The sequence below is a fragment of the Stenella coeruleoalba genome (assembly GCF_951394435.1).
Source record: "Stenella coeruleoalba genome assembly, chromosome: 2".
Classification (NCBI taxonomy): domain Eukaryota; kingdom Metazoa; phylum Chordata; class Mammalia; order Artiodactyla; family Delphinidae; genus Stenella; species Stenella coeruleoalba.
Window position 1 is genome coordinate 71089376 of NC_137147.1, and position 21436 is coordinate 71110811.

The 21436-nt window shown below is 37.7% G+C and overlaps 1 long non-coding RNA gene across 3 annotated transcripts in view; it reads left to right on the plus strand.

The window, feature by feature from the left end:
- Positions 1–561: 561 nt before the first annotated feature.
- Positions 562–21436, plus strand: part of LOC307182975 — a 48737-nt gene continuing 27862 nt past the window's right edge. For all 3 annotated transcript variants that reach the window (XR_013827320.1, XR_013827321.1, XR_013827322.1), the window contains exons 1-2: positions 562–803; positions 5080–5169. This is a non-coding gene — a long non-coding RNA (uncharacterized lncRNA). The remainder of the gene's footprint in view (positions 804–5079; positions 5170–21436) is intronic.

The window sequence follows — 21436 nt, forward strand, 5'->3', positions numbered from 1 at the left end:
ATAAAGTTATTAAAATAAAAAATAGTTATTAAGAAAAAAATTTTAAAAAAAAGGACGGATAGAACCCTAGAACAAATGGTGGAAGCAAAGCTATACAGACAAAATCTCACACAGAAGCATACACATACACATTCTCAAAAAGACAAAAAGGGGAAAAGATCATAAATCTTGCTCTCAAAGTCCACTTCCTCAATTTGGGATGATTCATTGTCTATTCATGTATTCCACAGATGCAGGGTACATCAAGTTGTTTGTGGAGCTTTAATCCGCTGCTTCTGAGGCTGCTGGGAGAGATTTCCCTTTCTCCTCTTTGTTCTCACAGCTCCCAGGGGCTCAGCTTTGCATTTGGCCCCGCCTCTGCGGGCAGGTCGCCGGAGGGCGTCTGTTCTTCGCTCAGACAGGACAGGGTTAAAGGAGCCGCTGATTCGGGGGCTGGGGCTCACTCAGGCCGGGCGGGGTGGGGGGGGAGGGAGGGGCACGGAGGGCGGGGCGAGCGTGCGGCGGCAGAGGCCGGCGTGACGGCGTGACGTTGCACCAGCCTGAGGCGCGCCGTGTATTCTTCCGTGAGAGTTGTCCCTGGATCCCGGGACCCCGGCAGTGGCGGGCTGCACAGGCTCCCCGGAAGGGGTGTGTGGACAGTGACCTGTGCTCGCACACAGGTTTCTTTGTGGCGGCAGCAGCAGCCTCAGCGTCTCGTGCCCGTCTCTGGGGTCCGCGCTTTTAGCCATGGCTCGCGCCCGTCTCTGCAGCTCCTTTAAGCAGCGCTCTTAATCCCGTCTCCTCGCGCACCAGGAAACAAAGAGGTAAGAAAAAGTCTTTTGCCTCTTCGGCAGGTCCAGACTTTTCCCCGAAGCCCGAGCCTCAGCTCCCAGCCCCGCCCGCCCCGGCGGGTGAACAAAGCCTCTCGGACTGGTGAGTGCTGGTCGGCCCTGATCCTCTGTGCGGGAATCTCCCCGCGTTGCCCTCCGCACCCCTGTTGCTGTGCTCTCCTCCGCGGCTCCGTAGCTTTTCCCCTCCGCCACCCGCCGTCTCCGCACGCGAAGGGGCTTCTAGTGTGTGGAAACATTTCCTCCTTCACGGCTCCCCCCAACTGGTGCAGGTCCCGTCCCTATCCTTTTGTCTCTGTTTATTCTTTTTTCTTTTGCCCTACCCAGGTACGTGGGGGGTTTTCTTGCCTTTTGGGAGGTCTGAGGTCTTCTGCCAGCGTTCAGTAGGTGTTCTGTAGGGGTTGTTCCACGTGTAGATGTTTTTCTGGTGTATCTGTGGGGAGGAAGGTGATCTCAGCGTCTTACTCTTCCATCTTCCCGGAAGCCCTAAATAACATATTTTGCTTAACAAGTGAATTCGATAAACAGGAAAGAGAATTTGTAAAATAGAAAAAAAAAGATACAAGATTTATTGGAACAAATTAGAAGATAGAGGCCTGATAATCTGAATAAAAATAAAAGTAGAGAAAATCATGAGGCTGAAAAAACTCTATGAATGTTGGGGGTAACATTATTCTGTTCTAATGTAAAATCTCAGCCTTATTATTAGCAGTGGAAAGACATCAACACTCAGACATTAGTTGAAGCCCCATTCGGCCACAAATGAAATATTTGATAAATTATTGCCTTGCTTAGATGGTAATTTGTTCTTTCTTCAGAAGGCTGAGGAAACAACCAATAGAACTAATATCCTAGGTCGGTGGTGTCCCATGGGCGTAACAATGGAGGGAGAGAATTTGTCTTTGCAAAATTCCCCCAGGTGATTCAAATATTCTTTCCTCTTCACATTTGAATACCACTGTCTTAGATTTGCTTCTAACCAACAGGAAGCAATAGATTGTTAAAGGATATGAGGTTATCATATCAGATATTTAACACACCAGCTGCTTAACCTAGTCCTATGTTAAATAGCCCTAGATACTGGGAAAATAGATGTTGAAAAATTCAGCACAAGGGTGGATACTCTCAATTGTTGAGCAATTGCTCTGGTCCTGGCACTGAGCTAGACAGTTACATAACTGAACAAAAATTATTTAATATTTTCCTAAAAGTCGTGAGTATTACATTGTAACATATTATTATTATCCAAGTACAAAGAGGAAGGAAATGAAAATTCAGAGATTAAATCACTTGCTCCGGCTTCTGCAGGCAGCCAGAGCAGAGCTATGAGATGAACTCATCCTTCAGGGTCCAAAGCCAGAAGTCTAACCCCCTCTCAAATGTCTCCATGAGGCACCTAAATAAATCCTTGTAGTGGTACAGGAAATCTCTGATGTGTTCAGATTTAAAACACACACATGCAAAAGATGAAAGGTGGGCATTTCCAGAGACTGGAATAATCCCATAAGAGTAAATGTTAAGACTAAACCCAAAGGTTTCCAGAAACAAAGAGGACTATATTGACTGTTTTCTAAGCATGAGAGACAGAGAGAGAGGGCGCAATCCACTACTGCTTAGGGAAGATAGCATAATATTATCAAATTACAAAGGGGCAAAAACTCTCTCCTCATCTAACTTCTGTATTCTTCACCATATTTCCAAGTACCGTCTCACAGTAGTAATCTAGTATGAAAAAAAATCCAAGAACTCTAACAAGTTTGCATTCCATTACCCTCTCCTGCTGCTAAACCTTTAATAGCATTTGTAATCTCTTCTGTCATTGGAGGGTTTTCCAATCTTAATTTACCTTTCCGAGTCTCCTTTGTGCTCAGTCTCTAATAAACTACCTGAGGAAAGTCACTGTGCACCCACAAAGAGATCCACAATTGGCCTAATTAGAACCAAAAAAAACACTATTAAAATGAGTTTCATCCTGTCCCTCTGTGCATATATAAGCCTTTTATATATGGAAAAGGCTTGCATTTAGTCATTTTGCACACACCGGATGTAAATTACAAGTTTTATCATTCTACGTATGTGGTCAGTGGAAATGCTCAGTGTATTATTTGTACTAATTACCTTGGTAGTTCTTTATTTCTGTCAAAGTCTTAGCATCCAGCAACTCTAGAGGTTGTTGATGGGTAAAAACTAGTCCTAGCTAGTAGGATTAGGATAGTAGCTGAGATCAGTATTGCTGTTTTCAGCAGACAGAGGGTCTCTTCTTGGTACAGTGCCTTCCACCGTTTTTAAATCATTTTCTAGTTCAAATGTCTGGAATTAGAACATGATGGTAGAGCTGTAAGATCACCCCCAACTCAAGCCTAGGCCTGTTCCTCAGCTGGAAGCGTGCCAGAACTCAATCCACCTCCCGAGCAAAGCGTGAGAGCCGTGTGTTTCCCTGGGTCATTCCACGAATCTTGTTTCACCTGGTCCGTTACATTGCCGAGACCCTCAGGTGGTACTCTTTCTGATGGAGCTTTGAAATCCCTAGCATCTCTGTTTATGGGCAGTGATGCTCTGGATGCAGCCTGAACTGTCTCATGACAACTGATTGTTAAATTTTCAGGAATTTTGTGAGCTGATTGATGTCATGGAGGAGCTTAAAATGGGCCATGGTTGGAGTATTTACACCACAGAAATCAGCAAATGCTACAAATCAGGGCTCCTCCTACTCCAAGAACCATTTGTTAAATATTTACCAGCGTTGTACTGGTGGTAGGCAATAATTTCTTACTATTGCACCCAGGACTAATTGGAAGGATCGTTGACAGCCCAAAGAACAATTTTCTTGTTCCTCATTTCTGAAAACAGCAAGTAGCTGCACTAACACAGTTGAAAATCTCTTAGGAAAAAATTCTCTTTCCCCACCCCTGCCTCCCCACCTCCCTTAATTCCCAGCCCTTATTTTCCAATCGCTTCCCTTTCAAGTTTGTGCCAAGTCAGAAATGCTCCAAGGTTGTTTCTTCTTGTGGTATTCCTACTAAATAATCACTGTGCTCTTTATTTGGTCTCTACCATGTGCCAAATGTGGAACCTTATAATACAGCCTTTTAGTTTTTAAAGACTAATAAATTCTAGATAGAGACCCAAACTCAGGTTAGATAGACTCTCTTTTTATTCCCAATTCTGTTGAGTCGTTATATAAAGACAAATATAGTAAGAGAAGTCTTGGTGTCTGAGGACTTGCGTCTGAGTGGCGGATACACCTTGCTAGTTGGGAAGCAGGGGGATTTCCTTGCATTTCCTTCACTGCGGAGGGTGCTCCCCTAGAGCAGCTCTCCTGATTTTTCTTTACCCCCCTGCATACTACTCTCTAGGAGAGGTCCAGTGCCTTGTCTTATTCTTGATTGTCAAAGTGCCACTTCTTACTTCTTCCCCTCTATGGGATCCAGTTGCCAAGGGAGAAGGCATTCTGTTTTTCCCCCTATGCTGTATACTTTATACGGTGAGGACTCCAGGCAATTCAGTTGTCTGAAACTGATAGGAAAGTCTCTTTAACTTTAGAGTTCTGTATTAGGAAGTCCTTGGTTCTTAGACATCTATATCATGTTCTTCAATTTAGACTTAATAATAAACGTGATATTCCAGTCTCTTTTCAGACTCCTTTGTCTTCATTAACGGTTCAGAACTCAAAAAAAGAAGAGGAGTGTGATTTGTGGGGTCCCTTCAAACATCAAAACTAATGCAATCTTGAGATTACTTAAGTTCTGTTTCTGCCTTAGTGAAAAAGAGGAAAACTACCAATGTTGCTAGGTCCCTTGATTCACCAAATATTTATTGAGTACATTGTATTTACTAAGTGCCCTGTGTATATCGAGCACTGCCAAAGGTACTAGGAACATTGTGTCCCAGACACTATGAGGGCAGCTACAGACATGCGAAAAAAGAATTCTGCATAAAGTTTATAATCTAGAAAAGAGCAATAATATTATACTCTGAGTGTCAGGAGCATGGAGAAGAGAGTACCTAACTCTGCCCAGGTGGAGTTCAAAGAGAGAAAAAACATATTTAAAAAAAAAAAAACCTCCCCCCCAACAAATCTTTTACCAAACTCATTTTTCTTTTAATTTAATTAACTCACAGTTCCTGAGAAATATGTTAATGATATAGAAATGAAAAAAAAAAAGCTGGATGACCTATGCACTATCATTGATCCTTAAAAAAATTAAGAATTGACCACACTGACATTTGCCAAACTGTATTTGTTTTCTAGGGCCGCCAAAACAAAGTACCACAGACTGAGTGGCTGAAACAACAGAAATTTATTTCTCACAATTTTGGAGACTAGAAATTCAAGATCCAGGTATTGGTTTCTTCTGAAGTCTGTCTCTCTTTGACTTGTGGATGGTCATCTTCTCCCTGTGTCTTCACTTGGTCTTCCCTCTGTGTATGTCTATGCCTTAATCTCCTCTTCTTAATCTTTGTTTTTCCATTTTAATCTTTTATTTTTTTAATATTTAAAAAATTGAAGTATAGTTTATTTACAATGTTTCCATTTTATTTGTTTTTGGTTGTGTTTTTTTTTTTGTTTTCTTTTTGCCACACCATGTGGTTTGTGGATCTTAGTTGCCTGACCGGGGATCGAACCGGGGCCCTGGCAGTGGAAATGTGGAGTCCTACCCACTGGATTGCCAGAGAATTCCCTTAATCTTCTTATAAGGACAGCAGTTGTATTGGATTAGGGTTTTCCGTAAAGACCTCATTTGCTTGTTTACTTCTTCAGAGACCCTATTTCCAAATGCAGTTACATTCTGAGTTACTGGAGGTAAGGACTTCAACATATAAATTTCAGGGGGACACAATTCAGTCCATAATAGCCACCTTGCATGAAACTTCTCTAGCAATAGTGAAGAACCTAGCTATGATCTTGAGAATCAAGCACTCCTTTCCAGAAGTCAATGATTTGCCAAATTGTCCTTAACAAGTACATCCTTTTCCTCGCTATAAATTTTATCCTTTCTATATGACCTGTTGATAATACTGGCTTTGGGGGGATGGTTTTTATGTATGGAACTATGCAATTATGAAATAGTTAAAAACTGGTGACTATTCAAATTCTCTCCTATTCTTTTTTTTTTTTTTTATCAGAAGGAAGAATTTCATGTAAGAGACCTTGGTATGCCACAGGTTTCTTAATCTCGCTCATGTTTACTTTATCTCTCTTTCTTATTCCCTTGTAATGCTAAGAAATGCCTCGGGGCAAAACGAAGGAATAAATCAATTAAGACGCATTGAATTCATGCAGTTGTACTCTTCCAGCTGAGTTTTCTATTTATGTAATTTTCAGAAAATTGTGGAAACTGTTAAAAGAGAGTGCTGCAAAAATGGAAAGCTTTTAGTAAATGATTTACTTTGGAAAAGAGACCTCTGTTGGGAACATATCTTGCTTCTGAAATTATCTAAACTTGTGCATAGAGCTTAATAAGTATTAGAATTCCATTGATTAGAAATCTGCCATACCCTTTGCCATGTCTCTGCTATGCCTACAGATGGGTTTGGAATTTTACCATCAACCTGTGCAATATGTATTGAAACTGGAACAAATGTCTTTTTATCCGTAGACCTTGTGCTTTCTTATCATCCTGACTCTGCTTTATCATGTTCTACTTTTCTGCCTTTATTCTCAAATGTCTTTTATCTTTGTTATCCTCCCTCTCTGCATTTTACTTTCCTATTTCATACCTCAGTAGGTTTCTTTCTGAAGTTCCGGAGAGTTTTAAGGAAAATAGTTCAGGCAGCAACGCTAAGGAAATAGAAGTGTCCAAATTAATACACCCAATTTCATGGGCAAATGTGACCAAATTATCAATTTATCTGGAGACTGATGCAGTAGTTCAGACTTTACCAGGTACAAAATCTCTAATAGAAAATATCTTAGATCTAATAAAAATTTAATGAGGGTTTTGTTTTTCCTTTAATCTTGATATTGTTAAAGTGTTGAGTCCTTTAAATCTGGGGGACAATCAATCATTGCATATGTTTTAGTCTCGTGAGACAGTTTTTCAAAGAACTTAAATGTTAGTGCCACATTAATTGATTTGTGGGGGAAAAAAAGCCTTACTGAGTTTCAACTGCTTTATTCTACCCGTACAAGGTAACTAAATTTGGGAATACTAAATTAGTAAAAGTAGTTGACAGGCAAATTTATTTTTCTCATTCCCATTCCAGAGTATTTTCCTTCTCACCATGGTCTCTGAAGTGGAGAGTCAGTAGTAAACTGGTGAAGAATATGAGGAATCAAAATAAACTATATATTTATTATTCCTTTTCTCTAGAAAAACATCTTATAAATCGTATCAATAAGAATAAAAATAATAGTAATATTTATATTAACATCTAGCATTTATTGTGAACTTATTGCCTGCCAGATACCATGTATTATTACATCATTTAAACTTGAAATTGAGAATGTATTATTATTAGTCAAATTTTACCAAAAAAATCAAACTAAAACATTAGAAAGACCTGGGTCACGTGGCTACTAAATGACAAAACCAAATACCCTGTCTTTCTCCAAGCACTTCTCGCCATTTTTAACCATTTTGATATAATAGCTAATGGATACATCTAACTTAGTGTGTCATTTGAAAAGGAAATTTTTGATTGATTTTAAAAACAACTTACTGTCTCAAAAACTCCACTTCTCTGAGACTTTTTTCCAATAAATATTAAAGGAAAGATACTTTATATATTGACTTAGAAAAAATTAATGTATTTCTCAAATGCAGGTAATAAGGGAAATGGGAATTAGGTATTCTGGAAGAAGAGAGAAATTGTGTTAGAATATTAAAATTTTAATAATGTCTGCTCCTTGCCACAGATGTAATACTTCTGTTTGAATCTTAGAATAGGCCTGGGGAGTTTTATTTCAAACTGGCAAAGCGATTTTCAGCTTGGGCTTTCTTGTTTTCTAGACTTCAACTGTTTTGTTTATCTGATTCTGTTTTTATGCTTTTATTCTCTTATGCCTTTTCTTACTTTCTGATTCCTACTTTCTCTCTTATTTTTTTTTAGCTCTCTTCCCAGAAGGTTTCCTTTCAGAATATAGGCGTATTTCTAAGAAAATGGCATAGGGAGTGGGCTCCCCAGAGCTCAGGTCTCAAGAAATAAAAGGGCTCAATAGAAATAAAACAAGGAATCAGTTCCAGACCTGGTTGAAAATATTGACAGAGATAATGGATCCTTGGCCTGCTATTTCCTATCTTCTTCATTAACACTTCATTTTGGGTGAAAGTATCAGAAGTTTTTTGGAATGTGAGGTTAATTAAGAATTTAAAACAATTGAGTGTTAATGTTTGCTCTTTGGTTCAGATGGCCCAACTCCAAGAAATTTTCCTTAAAATGCTTTAGGTCCTGAAATACAATAGTCTCCCACATTATCAAGATATAACATAGAATAAGCTGGGCCAGCACATCGGTCCTATGCAGAAGTGAGTCTAGATGTCACTAGATTGATTACTGGAGATCTTCCAAAGGGGGAAAAAGTTCAAATAAAATAGCATGCAGGACTTCTGCATCATTCCGTTAACTAATATGTACTTACTGAGGGACCATATAGTGTATATTTCAGATTTGCAAAAAATTTGATACATAAATCTATCAGCCTATGTATACTGATGGGCCTGTGACGACAAAGCGATGCTTTTAATTGTAAAGTGTTTTCACAGTTTCAGTGCCAAAGGGTGTGGTGAATTAGCAAAGTTAAAGCCTCTGACTTTGGACCCCTGAACTTCATGGTTTGATATGAATCTTTGGGTTACCATGTCAACTGCTGCCACCATGAGACAGGTCCATAGGGGAAGGTCTCTTTCTCAGGCTTCCTGGCAAATTTTGCCTCACCAATCCCAAAGGCCCCTTACATACAGGCAAATGCTTATGTTGGTGTCCCTTAACTTTGTCATAGGCACAAGAAAAGTTCCAGAATTTGGTGATGTATAGGCAAGAACGAATGGAAAATATCTTCGGTTTTTGAAGTGATTGCAGTTGTTGGATACTAAGGATAGTGTTTTGGTTTTTGGAGGGTGGTGACAAATTTTGCTCAGAGACTGTGATTGTCTTTGCCAATAGTTTATCTAACATGGGTTCACTGCTGAGATTTCACAGGCCAAAAGCATACGGGATAATGTCTCTTAATAAACCTAAAGAAATAACATAGTCCAAAAAAGTGATACATTAATTTACATTATCGTTCTAGTCAAGGGGATGTGAAAGGAATGAAGTCTAGGTGTAGTTGAGGTGTACCTTTTCTACAAGTTTCGGTTTCTCAGGAGAGACCGGGCCTTGCCAACCAAGAGCTGACGTCCTACTGCCAGCACAATAAAAGTCCCTGGTTGCTAGAGCACGAGACCAGGGAACTAGGGTAACACTGGTCTTGACAGGCAGTCTGATCTTCTCAGGTTGCTGCAGGATTTGTCCCACTGCCTATAAAGGAGTTGCCATTATCACAGCAGGAGCTGTGCCCCAAGGTCTTCGGAGAGCTAGGCCAGCAAAGGGTAGCTTTGCCTAGTCCCAGACTCTCAGATGGCCCTTACCAACTCTGAGTGTTTATACAGTCTAAATGCCCTCTCACCATATTTGCTTCTACATCTGTTTTTATTGATAAGCCCCCCAGTAGCTGAGCCTTGAGTGCTTATCAAAGACAACAGCTGAGATGATGACATCCTGACACAGCCTACTTCACTCTTATACCAAAACAACTCTACTTCTAAAAATAACTTCTTTGTTTTCTGTCTTTGTCGTAAATAAGTGGATTAAAACAACTTCATTTAAGTCATAATAAGTGGATTTGAAATTATATCAAACCAATTCACAGTAGACACTCTCCCTGAGGATCTTCTGACTTTGTGATCTAGGATGAACTTTGTTTCTCTCTGCTATGGTTTATGTTCCACTTTTTGAAACAGAAATGTGTGCCTGTGTCTGATTTAAATCCTTGGGTAACTGATTTAAATCCTTGGGTAACTAATTTTATGTTGCTTTGCTGCCTTCTTCTCCAGTCTCCCTTGGTGGTTTCTCCAGATCTAAAACATCACAGACCCACAAGACTCTTTTCTTTAACCACGTGATAACTTGAAATTTCTGCTTGCTTGCCCTCCATATCCTGTTCAGAATCCTGCAGTATTTGTGACATCTTATGATATGGAAGGATCAGGTTTTTCACTGCATCAAACTCCTCTTCCTTTTCATAGACTGTTGCAGTTGTTTCAACTCTGCCTACACCTGCTAGGTTTAAAAATTTAGTGGAAAATTTCTTATTTTGTTAAAAATCTCTTGGTAGCCGCAACCAAAGTATCTTGAATTTGAGGAGGTAGATGTTATCTCACAGATGGTAAAATAAGTTAATATTTGTATCTGTGCATGTACACAACAATATAAATAAGAATACATAACAAATATATATATATATATATATATATATATATATATATATATGCTTATTCTTATTTCTTTTAGACCTGAACAAATTCAAAGGTAAGGATTTAAGTCTTTGGGGGAGTTAGTATTTGCTGGTTGATCTTCTTAGCCTAACTTCTACACCTTTTCAGAACCCATACTTATCTGGATGCTTATACCTAGACTTGTTTCTCTACAATAGTAAATACTCTAAGAAGATGTTAATCCATGTGGTTATCATTTATCTATGGAAGATATTTATCCAAGAATATGATTCTAAATCTTTATTCATTATGAGAGAGTATCCGGGTCACTACCTTCCTCCCTCTGTCCCATTGCCACCCAAAATCTCTTTCTTTACTTACTTAATTCTCCACTTATCTCTATCTTTGGATTGTGCTGTGGCACAAAGAAAACTGTGCGGTTGTGAACTGCTACATACTTTTTCAACCTAAATAAGTGATCTGGAATTTTGAATGACGTATTTAAAATCTTTTGAAAGTTTTAGACTTATTTTTCTCTCATAGCAAAGATAGATTATGAGACTAACCAGTCAACTTACTTTGGGGGAATTCTCATTACTGGATTATCAGAGTATTAAATAATATGCTTCAAGCACTGACACAACTAAATGCTTTCAGAAAAATATTGTGTGATTTTTTTTAAATATTTGATAAAACAGGTTGAAGTGTAATACATTGGCACAACAGAGGATGGATTGGAATTTTAAAAATTGTTATTTGAGATAGTTTTGGAATGTTATCTTGTGTCTCGTGATTCAAAATATAATGGCAGGGCTTTCCTGGTGGGGCGCAGTGGTTGAGAGTCCGCCTGCCGATGCAGGGGACGCGGGTTCGTGCCCCGGTCCGGGAAGATCCCACATGCCGCAGAGCGGCTGGGCCCGTGAGCCATGGCCGCTGAGCCTGTGCGTCTGGAGCCTGTGCTCTGCAACGGGATAGGCCACAACAGTGAGAGGCCCGCGTACCCCACACACACACACACACAAATATATATATATATATATATATATATATATATATATATATATATATATAAAATGGCAATGATAGAATAAGAATAATTTGAGCTATGTTAGTCACTGACAGTCATTGCCTTTCGCAAAATGTGAGGTAGGAACAGCAATGGTAAGTGAGGTTGGAGAGAGTTATACTGTGAGAAGGAAACTAGATATGGGCAAACTAAGAAGTGCTATAATTTAAAAGATTGGAATAGACATCACATAAAATATTCTGTAGATTCATTCATTAATGAAGGGCAAAACAACTGAATTCGCCTTCTCCTTTTAAATACTTTGAGTTACTCAAAGAAAATGGAGACTCCAGTGGTTGTTGATGTTATAACATTCTTTTCCTTAAATGGGGGATTTATTCATTAATTAAACAAGTCATTTTTGAATACTCTATTGAGCACCTATTGTTATGGAAGCTCTCCCAGTGCTGTGGGTTTTAAAGTAGAAATCTAGGCGGAGTGGTAGAGCTTGAAAGAATCTTGGAGATTGCACTTGAGTATAATCTTTTTAACAAATGGGGAAATAAAAGGAATGTAATGTCCAATCATTGTTCTGAAAGAGTTTATAATCTACATGGGTAACAAAAAGCCTTGTTCTTATGAAAAATTACCTAAAAATGTTAAGCTAGTATTCCATAATGGTAGAAATAGGGACTTTTGAATTTAACTCTGCTACTTACTGTGTGACCTCTGGCAACCTACTTAAGCCCCTGAATACTTCAGTTTTCCTCATCTATAAAAAACATATCTTGTAGGGTTGTTTTGAGAATTAGATGTGATCATTAGAATGTTTTTAGAATGTTGAGGCACATCCTGAACATGATAAATGCTCAATAAATGGTAATTGTTATTATTACTACTGAGCTCTTGCTGTCTTGGGAGTGCCATACCAGTAACATAGATGTCAATTGCCGTAGGAAATTGACGTCTAGGAAAGCAGTGTCAAAGATCATTTTTTCCCTTTGTTCTCTATTCTCCTTTCCCTTTTTCTATTTCCTTCCCACCCCTTTCCAAAATAAAATGACACCATAGAATAACTAAAAACCATACTTTTCTTTTGTCTTATATCCCACCAGTTGTCCTCTGCACTGCTGCCACACACACATATCCACCAAATATTTATTACCTTAGAGGCACAGGGTCTCAGGATTTGGTGACAATTTCTTTGTAGATTATGATGGGTTAGCCTCTATGACTGAGTCTGTCAGGACAAGAGCATGGTAATTCACATCTTCAGTAATATGCAGCCAACAAATAGTAGCTGTCATTTCCCTTTTAGAAAAGCTTCAGTTTCTTCAACGTTAGTGCTTTTGCAAAACATGTTTTTGAAATAAATAGTTATAAAATAATTTTCCGACAAGCTTCATTTTCTGAGAACACGTAAGGGCTCCGGTCCCCATAGGGATGGAAACAAGGCAACTGCTCAGAAACTCCACCCCTGCTGCAATATCACAAGGTACATCATGCTACTTTCTGATTTCTAAATGGAAAATTTTTAATACCATTCTTTCTCATTTCATTTTTCTTTCTGCATGACCTCTCCCTTGCTACCCTTTTGCTTGAGGTTTTGATTGCCTTGCTGAATTATTTTTCAACCTTTTTACATATTTATTATTCCATAAGCCTAGATGTTGATTTTCTTTCATACTTGATTTAATTTATTTTATGAGTTTGTGTTCAATTTATGGATTTTGAGATAAATCTCTCTCATTGGTTCTTTACGCTATAGACTGCATAAAATCTGATTTATAAAAGTTCACTTTGTTTTTGATGTAAAAGCAAATATCACATTTGATTTGGCCTTGGTTCCATGGGCTTATTAAAGAAGGGAAATGCTTTTGATACTAGTAAAATTAGCCCTTTTGATTTTCAGTTGAAGCAAAGAAGAGGGAAATTGACATTTGCCTGAGTTTGATATTTGAGCTGATTCTGATCTTTGATTATTTTTAAATGTTTATGTAAATCCGAATTCTGTCTAAGCAATCTACTATTAGCAGAATTTTAGCAAATCAGCAACCATAGCAGAGCTAGATGCTTTCAAAACTAAAGCCACTTACATATTTTACAAGAAAAAAGTTTTTTCACTTAAGAGCATAAGAATAGTGGTGATCAAACAATTTCATTTCAGATTCTATGCGTTTTTCATGAATGAGCTAGGTAGGTCCCTAGGACCTATCCTGTACCAGTCCAGGGTACCCATCTTTTACCTGTTAGGGCCTTCCAAATTAAATTTTGTGATATATACATGGGTATTGCATATTGTGTAGCATCAGACATAATGTATATTTAAAGGAACTGCCCAGAAAATAGCAAAAGGTCTTTAAGAGATATGTGGGTGTATTTTATCATGATTATTGCAGGGCTCACAATTGACGATATTCACCTGGATCTTCTCAGTGCTCAGCAAAAGGTATTCTATCATCTTCAAACCTTTCACTAACAATTCTTATATTTTCAAGACAGTTTTTCCCCCCCTAAATATTTTGTCTTGTTTATTTCTTGAGGACTTATTTATGCAGAGACTTTCTTCTTTCTTTTCAGACAATTTTTTTAAAGTATGACCTGCAGTGTCTTAAATATAAATGAAGAAGATATATGTTTGGAGCTTTGGAGGAGTAACTGGTATCAGATGACTCCTTCTAACTAAACAACTAATAAAGGTGGATAAAATACAAAGAAAAAAATCACCCAATATAATTTGAATAGTGCTATAATTATTAAAGAAATTGAGTTCATATGTTTAAAACTCCAGAAAAAGTTGTCTCAAATATACCCAGATGGTTTCACTGCAGAATTCTATCAAATATTTGAAGAATTAATACCAATTATACACAAATTACTTCCGGAAAAAAAAAATTTCCTCCAGAAAATAGAGGAAGAGGGGATACTCTTCATTCATTTTATGAGACCAGTATTAGCCTGATACCAAAACTGAATAAAAACAGTACGAAAAAGAAAACTAAAGATAAATATCCCTCATGAACACAAACTCAGAAATACTCAAAATATATTGGCAAATTGAATCCAGCAATATGTAAAAATAATTATACACCACAACCAAGTGCAAAGCTGTTTCAGTATTAAAAAATCAGTCAATGTAATTCGCCACAGGCTAAAGAAGGGTCAAATGCTCATATCAATATACAAAAAGACTTTTGATAAAATTCAACATCCATTTATGATAAAATCTCTCAGCAAGCTAGGAATAGAAAAGAACTTCCTAGACTTAGTAAAGAGCATCTTTAAAACACTTACAGATATCATCATACTTAATGATGAAAGACTGAATGCTTTACTCTCAAGGTCTGGAACAAAGCAGGATTTCTACTCTTACTACTCTTATTCAGCATAGTGCTAGAAATCTTAGCCAGCATAATAAAGCAAGGAAATGAAATAAAAGGCATACAAATTGGAAAGTAAGAAAAAATCTATATATGCAGGTAACATAATGGTCTATGCAGAAAAATCCCAAAAAACTACTCCCCAAACCCCCCAAACTTCCTAGAACTAAGTTCAGCAAGTTAACTGGATATAAGATTGATGTAAAAAAATCAATTGTATTTATATATACTAGCAATAAACACATGGAAATTGAAATTAAAACAATACCATTTATAATTATTCAAATAATAAAATGTTTAGATATAAATATGGTAAACCATGTACAAGAGTTGTATGCTGACGACTATAAAATGGTCATGGAAGACATTTTTAAAAGATCTAAATAAATGGAGAAACATACTGAGCTTATGGATTGAAAGACTCGGTATAGTAAATACAGTCGATTCCACTCTTGAACAACATGGGTTTGAACTGCGCCAGTCCTCTTGCATGTGGGTTTTTTTTTCCCTAAATATACAAAAATATATGTGTAGAACACAGTGTGTAAGACTTGTATTGATAGCCTATCCTTACATAGACATAAAGTGAGTGATATTTAATACAAAATTAATAATGTGTCAGTTTTCTTGCTGTTTTATAACTTTGTTTTCAAATAATTACAGTACTGTACAGTATGTCTCTTGTAATTGGAGAAACTGAGTATCAGCCTATCATCACAGGTAAGTAGTTTAAAAAAAAATGTAAGGCATTACCCATAAATGAGAAAGTCAATATGTTGGACTTCATCAAAATTTAAAATTTTTGCTCTGTGAAAGACTCAGGAAGATGAAATGACAAAGTACAAACTTGGAGGAAATATCTGACAAAGAACTTGTGTCTACAATATGTAAAGAATCACAAATCTCAACAGTACAAATAAACAAACAATACAGTTAGAAAATGAGGAACACCACGAACATACACATTAACAAAGAAGATGTACAGATGACTAATAAGCACATGAAAATATGTTCAGTATTATTAGCCATTAGGGAAATGCAAACAAAAACCATAATGGGATATCACTACATGCCTATTAGGACAGCTAAAATTATGTCAGTACAATACAGATCCTGGCAGGATGTGCAGAGGAAATGGATCTCTGATACATTTGCTAGTGGGAATGTGAAATGGTACATACACTCTGGAAAACAGCTTGGTAGTTTCTTTAAAAACTAAACCTACTCTTCCTATATAACCCAGCAATCACACCCCTGAGTATTTACCCAGAGAAATGAAAAATTATATCCATACAAAAATCTGTACTTGAATGCTTATAGTAGGTTTACTTGTCATGGCCCCAAACTGTGGACAAGTTAAATGTCCTTCAGTGGGTAAAGAGTTAAACAATGGAATAATATTCAGCACTAAAAAGAATAAAATATTGACACATGCAATAAACTGGATGGATATTAAGGACATTAGCCTTGGGGGAAAAGCCAGTATCAAAAAGTTACACACTACAAGGTAATGGATGTTAAACTAGAGGAATGGGTGAAGTATGGCATGTTAATAAGACTTTCTTTGAGAATCTGAACAATAAAAGGAAGAATACTAATTTGAATTGTTTCTTCAATTTGCCATCTTTTATTCTATTTACACCATTTTTATGACTAATAAGATAATATATTGTGTAAATTGATACAGTTGTTTTTAAAATCTGTCATTTTTTCCTCTCCTAAGTAAATCTAGAGTATATGACTGAGCTAATGTCCTCCTATGTTTATGCTAAATGTTTCTATGATTCACAAACTCTGCCATAGTGAAGTGAAGAAACTAGTCTGAAACTTTGTTGAAAATGTTCCCTTTTATTTAGAAGATTCAGAAAAAAAGAGGAGCAATATCATTTAATATCCCAGGCCCAAAAAGAAAGACGAAAGGGGGAAAAAAAGATTTGTCAAAAATCTGAGAGTAGGTTCTCCAATTATTCTCTATCAAAAATATATGTGTAGAACACAGTGTGTAAGACTTGTATTGATAGCCTATCCTTACATAGACATAAAGTGAGTGATCATATGACCTGCAGTGTCTTAATTTATTTTCTTATAATGCCAGTCATACTCTACAATTTTAATTTTATGACTGTCTGCTTACTTATTCATTGTCTGTTGGCCCAACAGAATGGAAATTCCATGAACATTGAACTAACATTACCAGGGCCTGCCCTCACATTTTGACTGTGTAGGGGAGAAAAAATATTTTTTCCTTTACCCTTCTAGGTTCTTCACAGAGACCCCCCGTAATAAAAAGACAGATAAATTGGAGAAAAACAAACAAATTTAATAACATGTATACCTCCTGTATACATGGGAGAGGCCCAGGAAAACTGAGTAACTCCCTGAAATGGCCCAATCCACCACCTTAAATACCATCACCAGCTAAAGACAAAAGAAAATGTTGTGAGGAGGAGGCCAGTTATTGCAGGTTATCATTCAAAGCACAGTAAACAAAGGTATGGTGTTGTGCTCTTATCGTCTCCGCTGAGAAGAGTTTCTAGAGATTTAATCATCCTTTTCTTTCTCTTACAGAGGAAGGTACCCTTAAAAACGGAGATTTCCCTTATAAATGTAAATGTCCCTTACAAAAGGGTAACTTGGACTTGGTTTTTAGAGCTTTTCCTGTGTCTGCTGTTTTTTCAAAAACTAACCACCTTAAAATAATCCTTATGCCAGAGGCATATTTTGGGGTGGCAGGTTCTGCTCCCCTTCACTGGCACATGTCAGTCTCTCAGTAAATGTTTATCTATGCAAGAATGAATGAAAAAAGGATTTGGCACTGAAGTTTAAAAAATCTGCTAGCTTAAGTGAAGAAAACTCGCTAATATTTATAAAGGAAAAAAAATCATTCATTTAACTAATACTTATCAAATACTTATTGTGCTAGACATTCCTGTGATTGCTCATGACACATCATTGGGGAAGACAAGAGACGGTGTAGGGGAGCAGAATTTGCCATCCCCAAATATGTCTGCTGGGCATATTAACTATTTTAAGCTATTTTCTAAGAAACAGTGTAAGTGGAATAAACTCTAAGAACCAAACAAGAGTTACCCTTTTGTAAGAAACATTTCCATTTATAAGGGAAACCTCCATTTGTGTGTCTCCCTCACTGTACTAGGAAGAGAAGGATGACCAAATCTCTGACACTCATCAATGGAAAAGGCAATGACTTAAATGCATGTAACAACCTTACCCTGGTTTACTCTGCTTTTCCTGGTACTCTCCTATAACTGACTCTCCTCACCATCAATGTCTTCTTTTGTTTTTAGTTGAGGATGGTATTTAAACGGAGGGCTTCTTTCTCTGTATGACTTACTTCACTTAGTATGATAATCTGAACTTATTTACAAAGCAGAAACGGACTCACAGACTTAGAGAATGAATTTATAGTTACCAGTGACGGAAGGGTGGAGGGGAGGGATAGATTGTGAGTTTGGGATTGACACATACACACTCCTTTATTTAATATAAAATGCCTTTCCATGAAAAAAAAAATTAATTTAATTAAAAAAAAAAAGAGAGACGGCTTCTGCCATTGTGGTGAGTTACTCAGTTTTCTTGGATCTCTCTGATGTCTACATGTTATTAAACATCTGTTTGACTTTCTCCTGTTAATCTGTCTCATGTGAATTTAATTCTTAGATCGGCCAGAAAAATCTAGAAGGGTAAAGGAAAATTTCTTCCTTCCTGACAATCAACACGAACATGTCTGCCCTCATGGAGCTTATGTTCTTGTGAGAGAAAATAAAAAGATTGAATGGACGAGGGAAGGAAAGGGTTTATTTATTTATTTTTTAAGTTTTTTATTTTATTTTATTTCGATGTGGACCACTTTTAAAGTCTATTGAATTTGTTACAATATTGCTTCTGTTCTTATGTTTTGGTTTTTTGGCCACAAGGCATGTGGGATCTTAGCTCCCTGACCAGGGACTGAACCCACACCCCCTGCATTGGAAGGTGAAGTCTTAACCACTGGACCACCGCAAAGTCCCAAGGAAAGGGTTTTGAAATGTATCATCATCCATAAAACTTTGCCTGGATTGGAGGATGAGTAAAACCAACAGTTTATTTCCTAATGATAAGAGCTCTGATAGGGCTTCCCTGGTGGCGCAGTGGTTGAGAGTCCGCCTGCTGATGCAGGGCACGTGGGTTCGTGCCCCGGTCCGGGAAGATCCCACGTGCTGCTGAGTGGCTAGGCCCGTGAGCCACGGCCTCTGAGCCTGTGCGTCCGGAGCCTGTGCTCCGCAATGGGAGAGCTCTGACACTGTCATTTTTGTCATTTCTTTACCTTTTTTTTTTTTTTTAAAATCCAGGACAGGAAAAACTGGAAGGATAGCTAATTAAGAGAAAGCTGTAACCCAAACCTCTCCCAAGTAGTTTTGAACTATTAGCTGGTATAAATTCAGCACACTGGAAAATCTTAGGAACGGGACTGTGGAAGTGAAATTTAGGAGCTAAACCTGATATTCATTCAAAGTGAAATTAGATGTAGAGAACTGAGCTAAAATGTGACATTGTACAGAGTATGAAGGAAAAGGGGCAATAGATCCTGCTAGGTACTGTGTAGAAGCTACTGATTTTTGAAAAGAACCATCTATTCCTAAGCATTTCATGCATTAAATGCAATATCTTACTTAAGATTGTCCTTACCCTTGTATAATTTGTAAACTATTTATAATTTTATTTAATAATATAACATTTATTTGGAAAAAAAAGAATGTCCTGTTCTAAGATTCGATGTCTAAAGTAACAGTGGCCATAATAGCACTGCCACTGTAACAGCAGTAACAACAATTTCCCAAGTTGTGGACCAGTTGGGAGACAGCCTAGGGCAAAGACGTAGTGATACAAGTAGTATCACTTATTGAACATTTATCAGAGATTAGCCGAGAACCTTTGAAACCTCTCTGATCCTAGTGATAATACCAAGAATCTTGATCTTCAATCAACTTTCTACCAAACACTTTGTTCAGAGAGGGAAACTGAGTCACTTGAATGTTTAAGAGATTCCCAGAAGTGTGTAGGAAAACAGTAGCACAGCTCGGGGAAACATAAGAAAATCTAATTTAAATCTGTAAACAGAAACACTTTGCCTATTTTAAGAACCCTTGTAACTGTATCTCTACGATAAACCTGCAGATCATCAAAAAATGTATGGAGTCCTTTCCATAATCAGAGTCATGTAAGGATATGAGTGAGCAAGGCGTTCTTGAGGGCAACATTACGGAAATGACATTATGCTGAACACCATTTGTCAGGGAAATGCATTAGGGTCATTTTTATTATGTAAGTATGTGGAAGGAAGAGAGTCGCTGACTGTTTCCCAGACATTCCCTGCTCTAGAATCTGTGGCAAATTGCTAAATTAATCCCAGCAGGTATTCTCTAGAGCGACAGCTTTATTTAGGCGTGTGTGTGTGTGTGTGTGTGTGTGTGTGTGTGTGTACCTTAACCAAAGCTGATGAAAGTCTCTTTTTGTCATATTGTCTCTCTCTTCTAGAAAAAAGAAATAGTCCTTCCAGCCTCACCATCTACTTGATAGATCAAACGCTTAATGCTTAATGTCTGAATTGTCACATCCGAAAGCGGCCTTATAAATCCAAACTCTGCTGTTTATATTTTTACACCCAGATTTCTCATCTGACACTCCATTGTATTTATGGGGTCTAACTTGCTCCACCAGATGAAATTTTATTCAGGGGTCAGTGATGTTGGCTTCTTAAGGTCACTTTCAAAAGTTTATTTCCCAGCTCCTTTTGCAAAGTGGTGGGGGTGGGGGTTCCTAGGAAATAGCAAAGGCACGTTGGTGTGAGGCTCTCTGTGCAGAACACAGTGCTGTTTGCCTCCAAGCTTGCTCTTCTGGAGTAAACATTGTTTGTTAGAGAGAAAAGATAGGATGCTGCTTCAACCTTGAAGGGGAAGGGAAGGAAGAAATAGCATTTTCTCAATATAAGCCTCGGTGATAACACCAAAATGTGAAACTTTATGAACGCTCTTTGAGAGATTCTATTTTTTGATAACTCAGAAATTGCATTTTTGGGAGGGTGGTTTCAAAAAGGGAACACTAGGGCTTTGATTTGGTCCTCTGTTTTTATCTGCAATTTTAATCTATATACAGGGAAGGTTTTCTTTGACATTTGTAGCAGCATTTCTGAGATTGATGTTGCTGCCTATTATTATACAGGAGAGCATTTGATACTAAAGGTTCCCACAGCTCCCATCAGCTTTCTATAGCAGGTCTGCTCTCCTGACATTTAATGTCCCTTAAGCCTGATATAGTCTGATAACTTCAACATGAAGCTGCTTTGGGGAGAAATAAAGAACTGCGGTATCCTTGATTCTTGGTAGGGACTGTCACTACCTGCATCACCAGTCACCCATCAAACTTTCTCCTTAATATGTGTGAATTAAAGTCTCAGAAAAGTACGTGCATTGTGTCTGTGTGTATGTGTACCAAACACACCAAGATTAAACCAGATTAGAGAAAATGTAGTCTGCTTATAAACACAGCCAAAGGACCCAGCATCTGTCACCTTGTTGAGATGTCTAGATTATCTTTCTTAGGCTGAACTTTGAGTGAGACCGGTTAAAAGTAAAACTTTCCTATGCCTCAAATATCAGTTTTTTCACAATCACTCTTTTAGTCTCTATGCCTAGAAAGAAGTGTCTTTGCTGTAAATGCCTTAGCTAACAAGAGTTAGGATCACCTCTCTAACCATAATTCAGAATCCGGAATCCAGAATCCCAACTGGATCCTGGTGAAATAAAT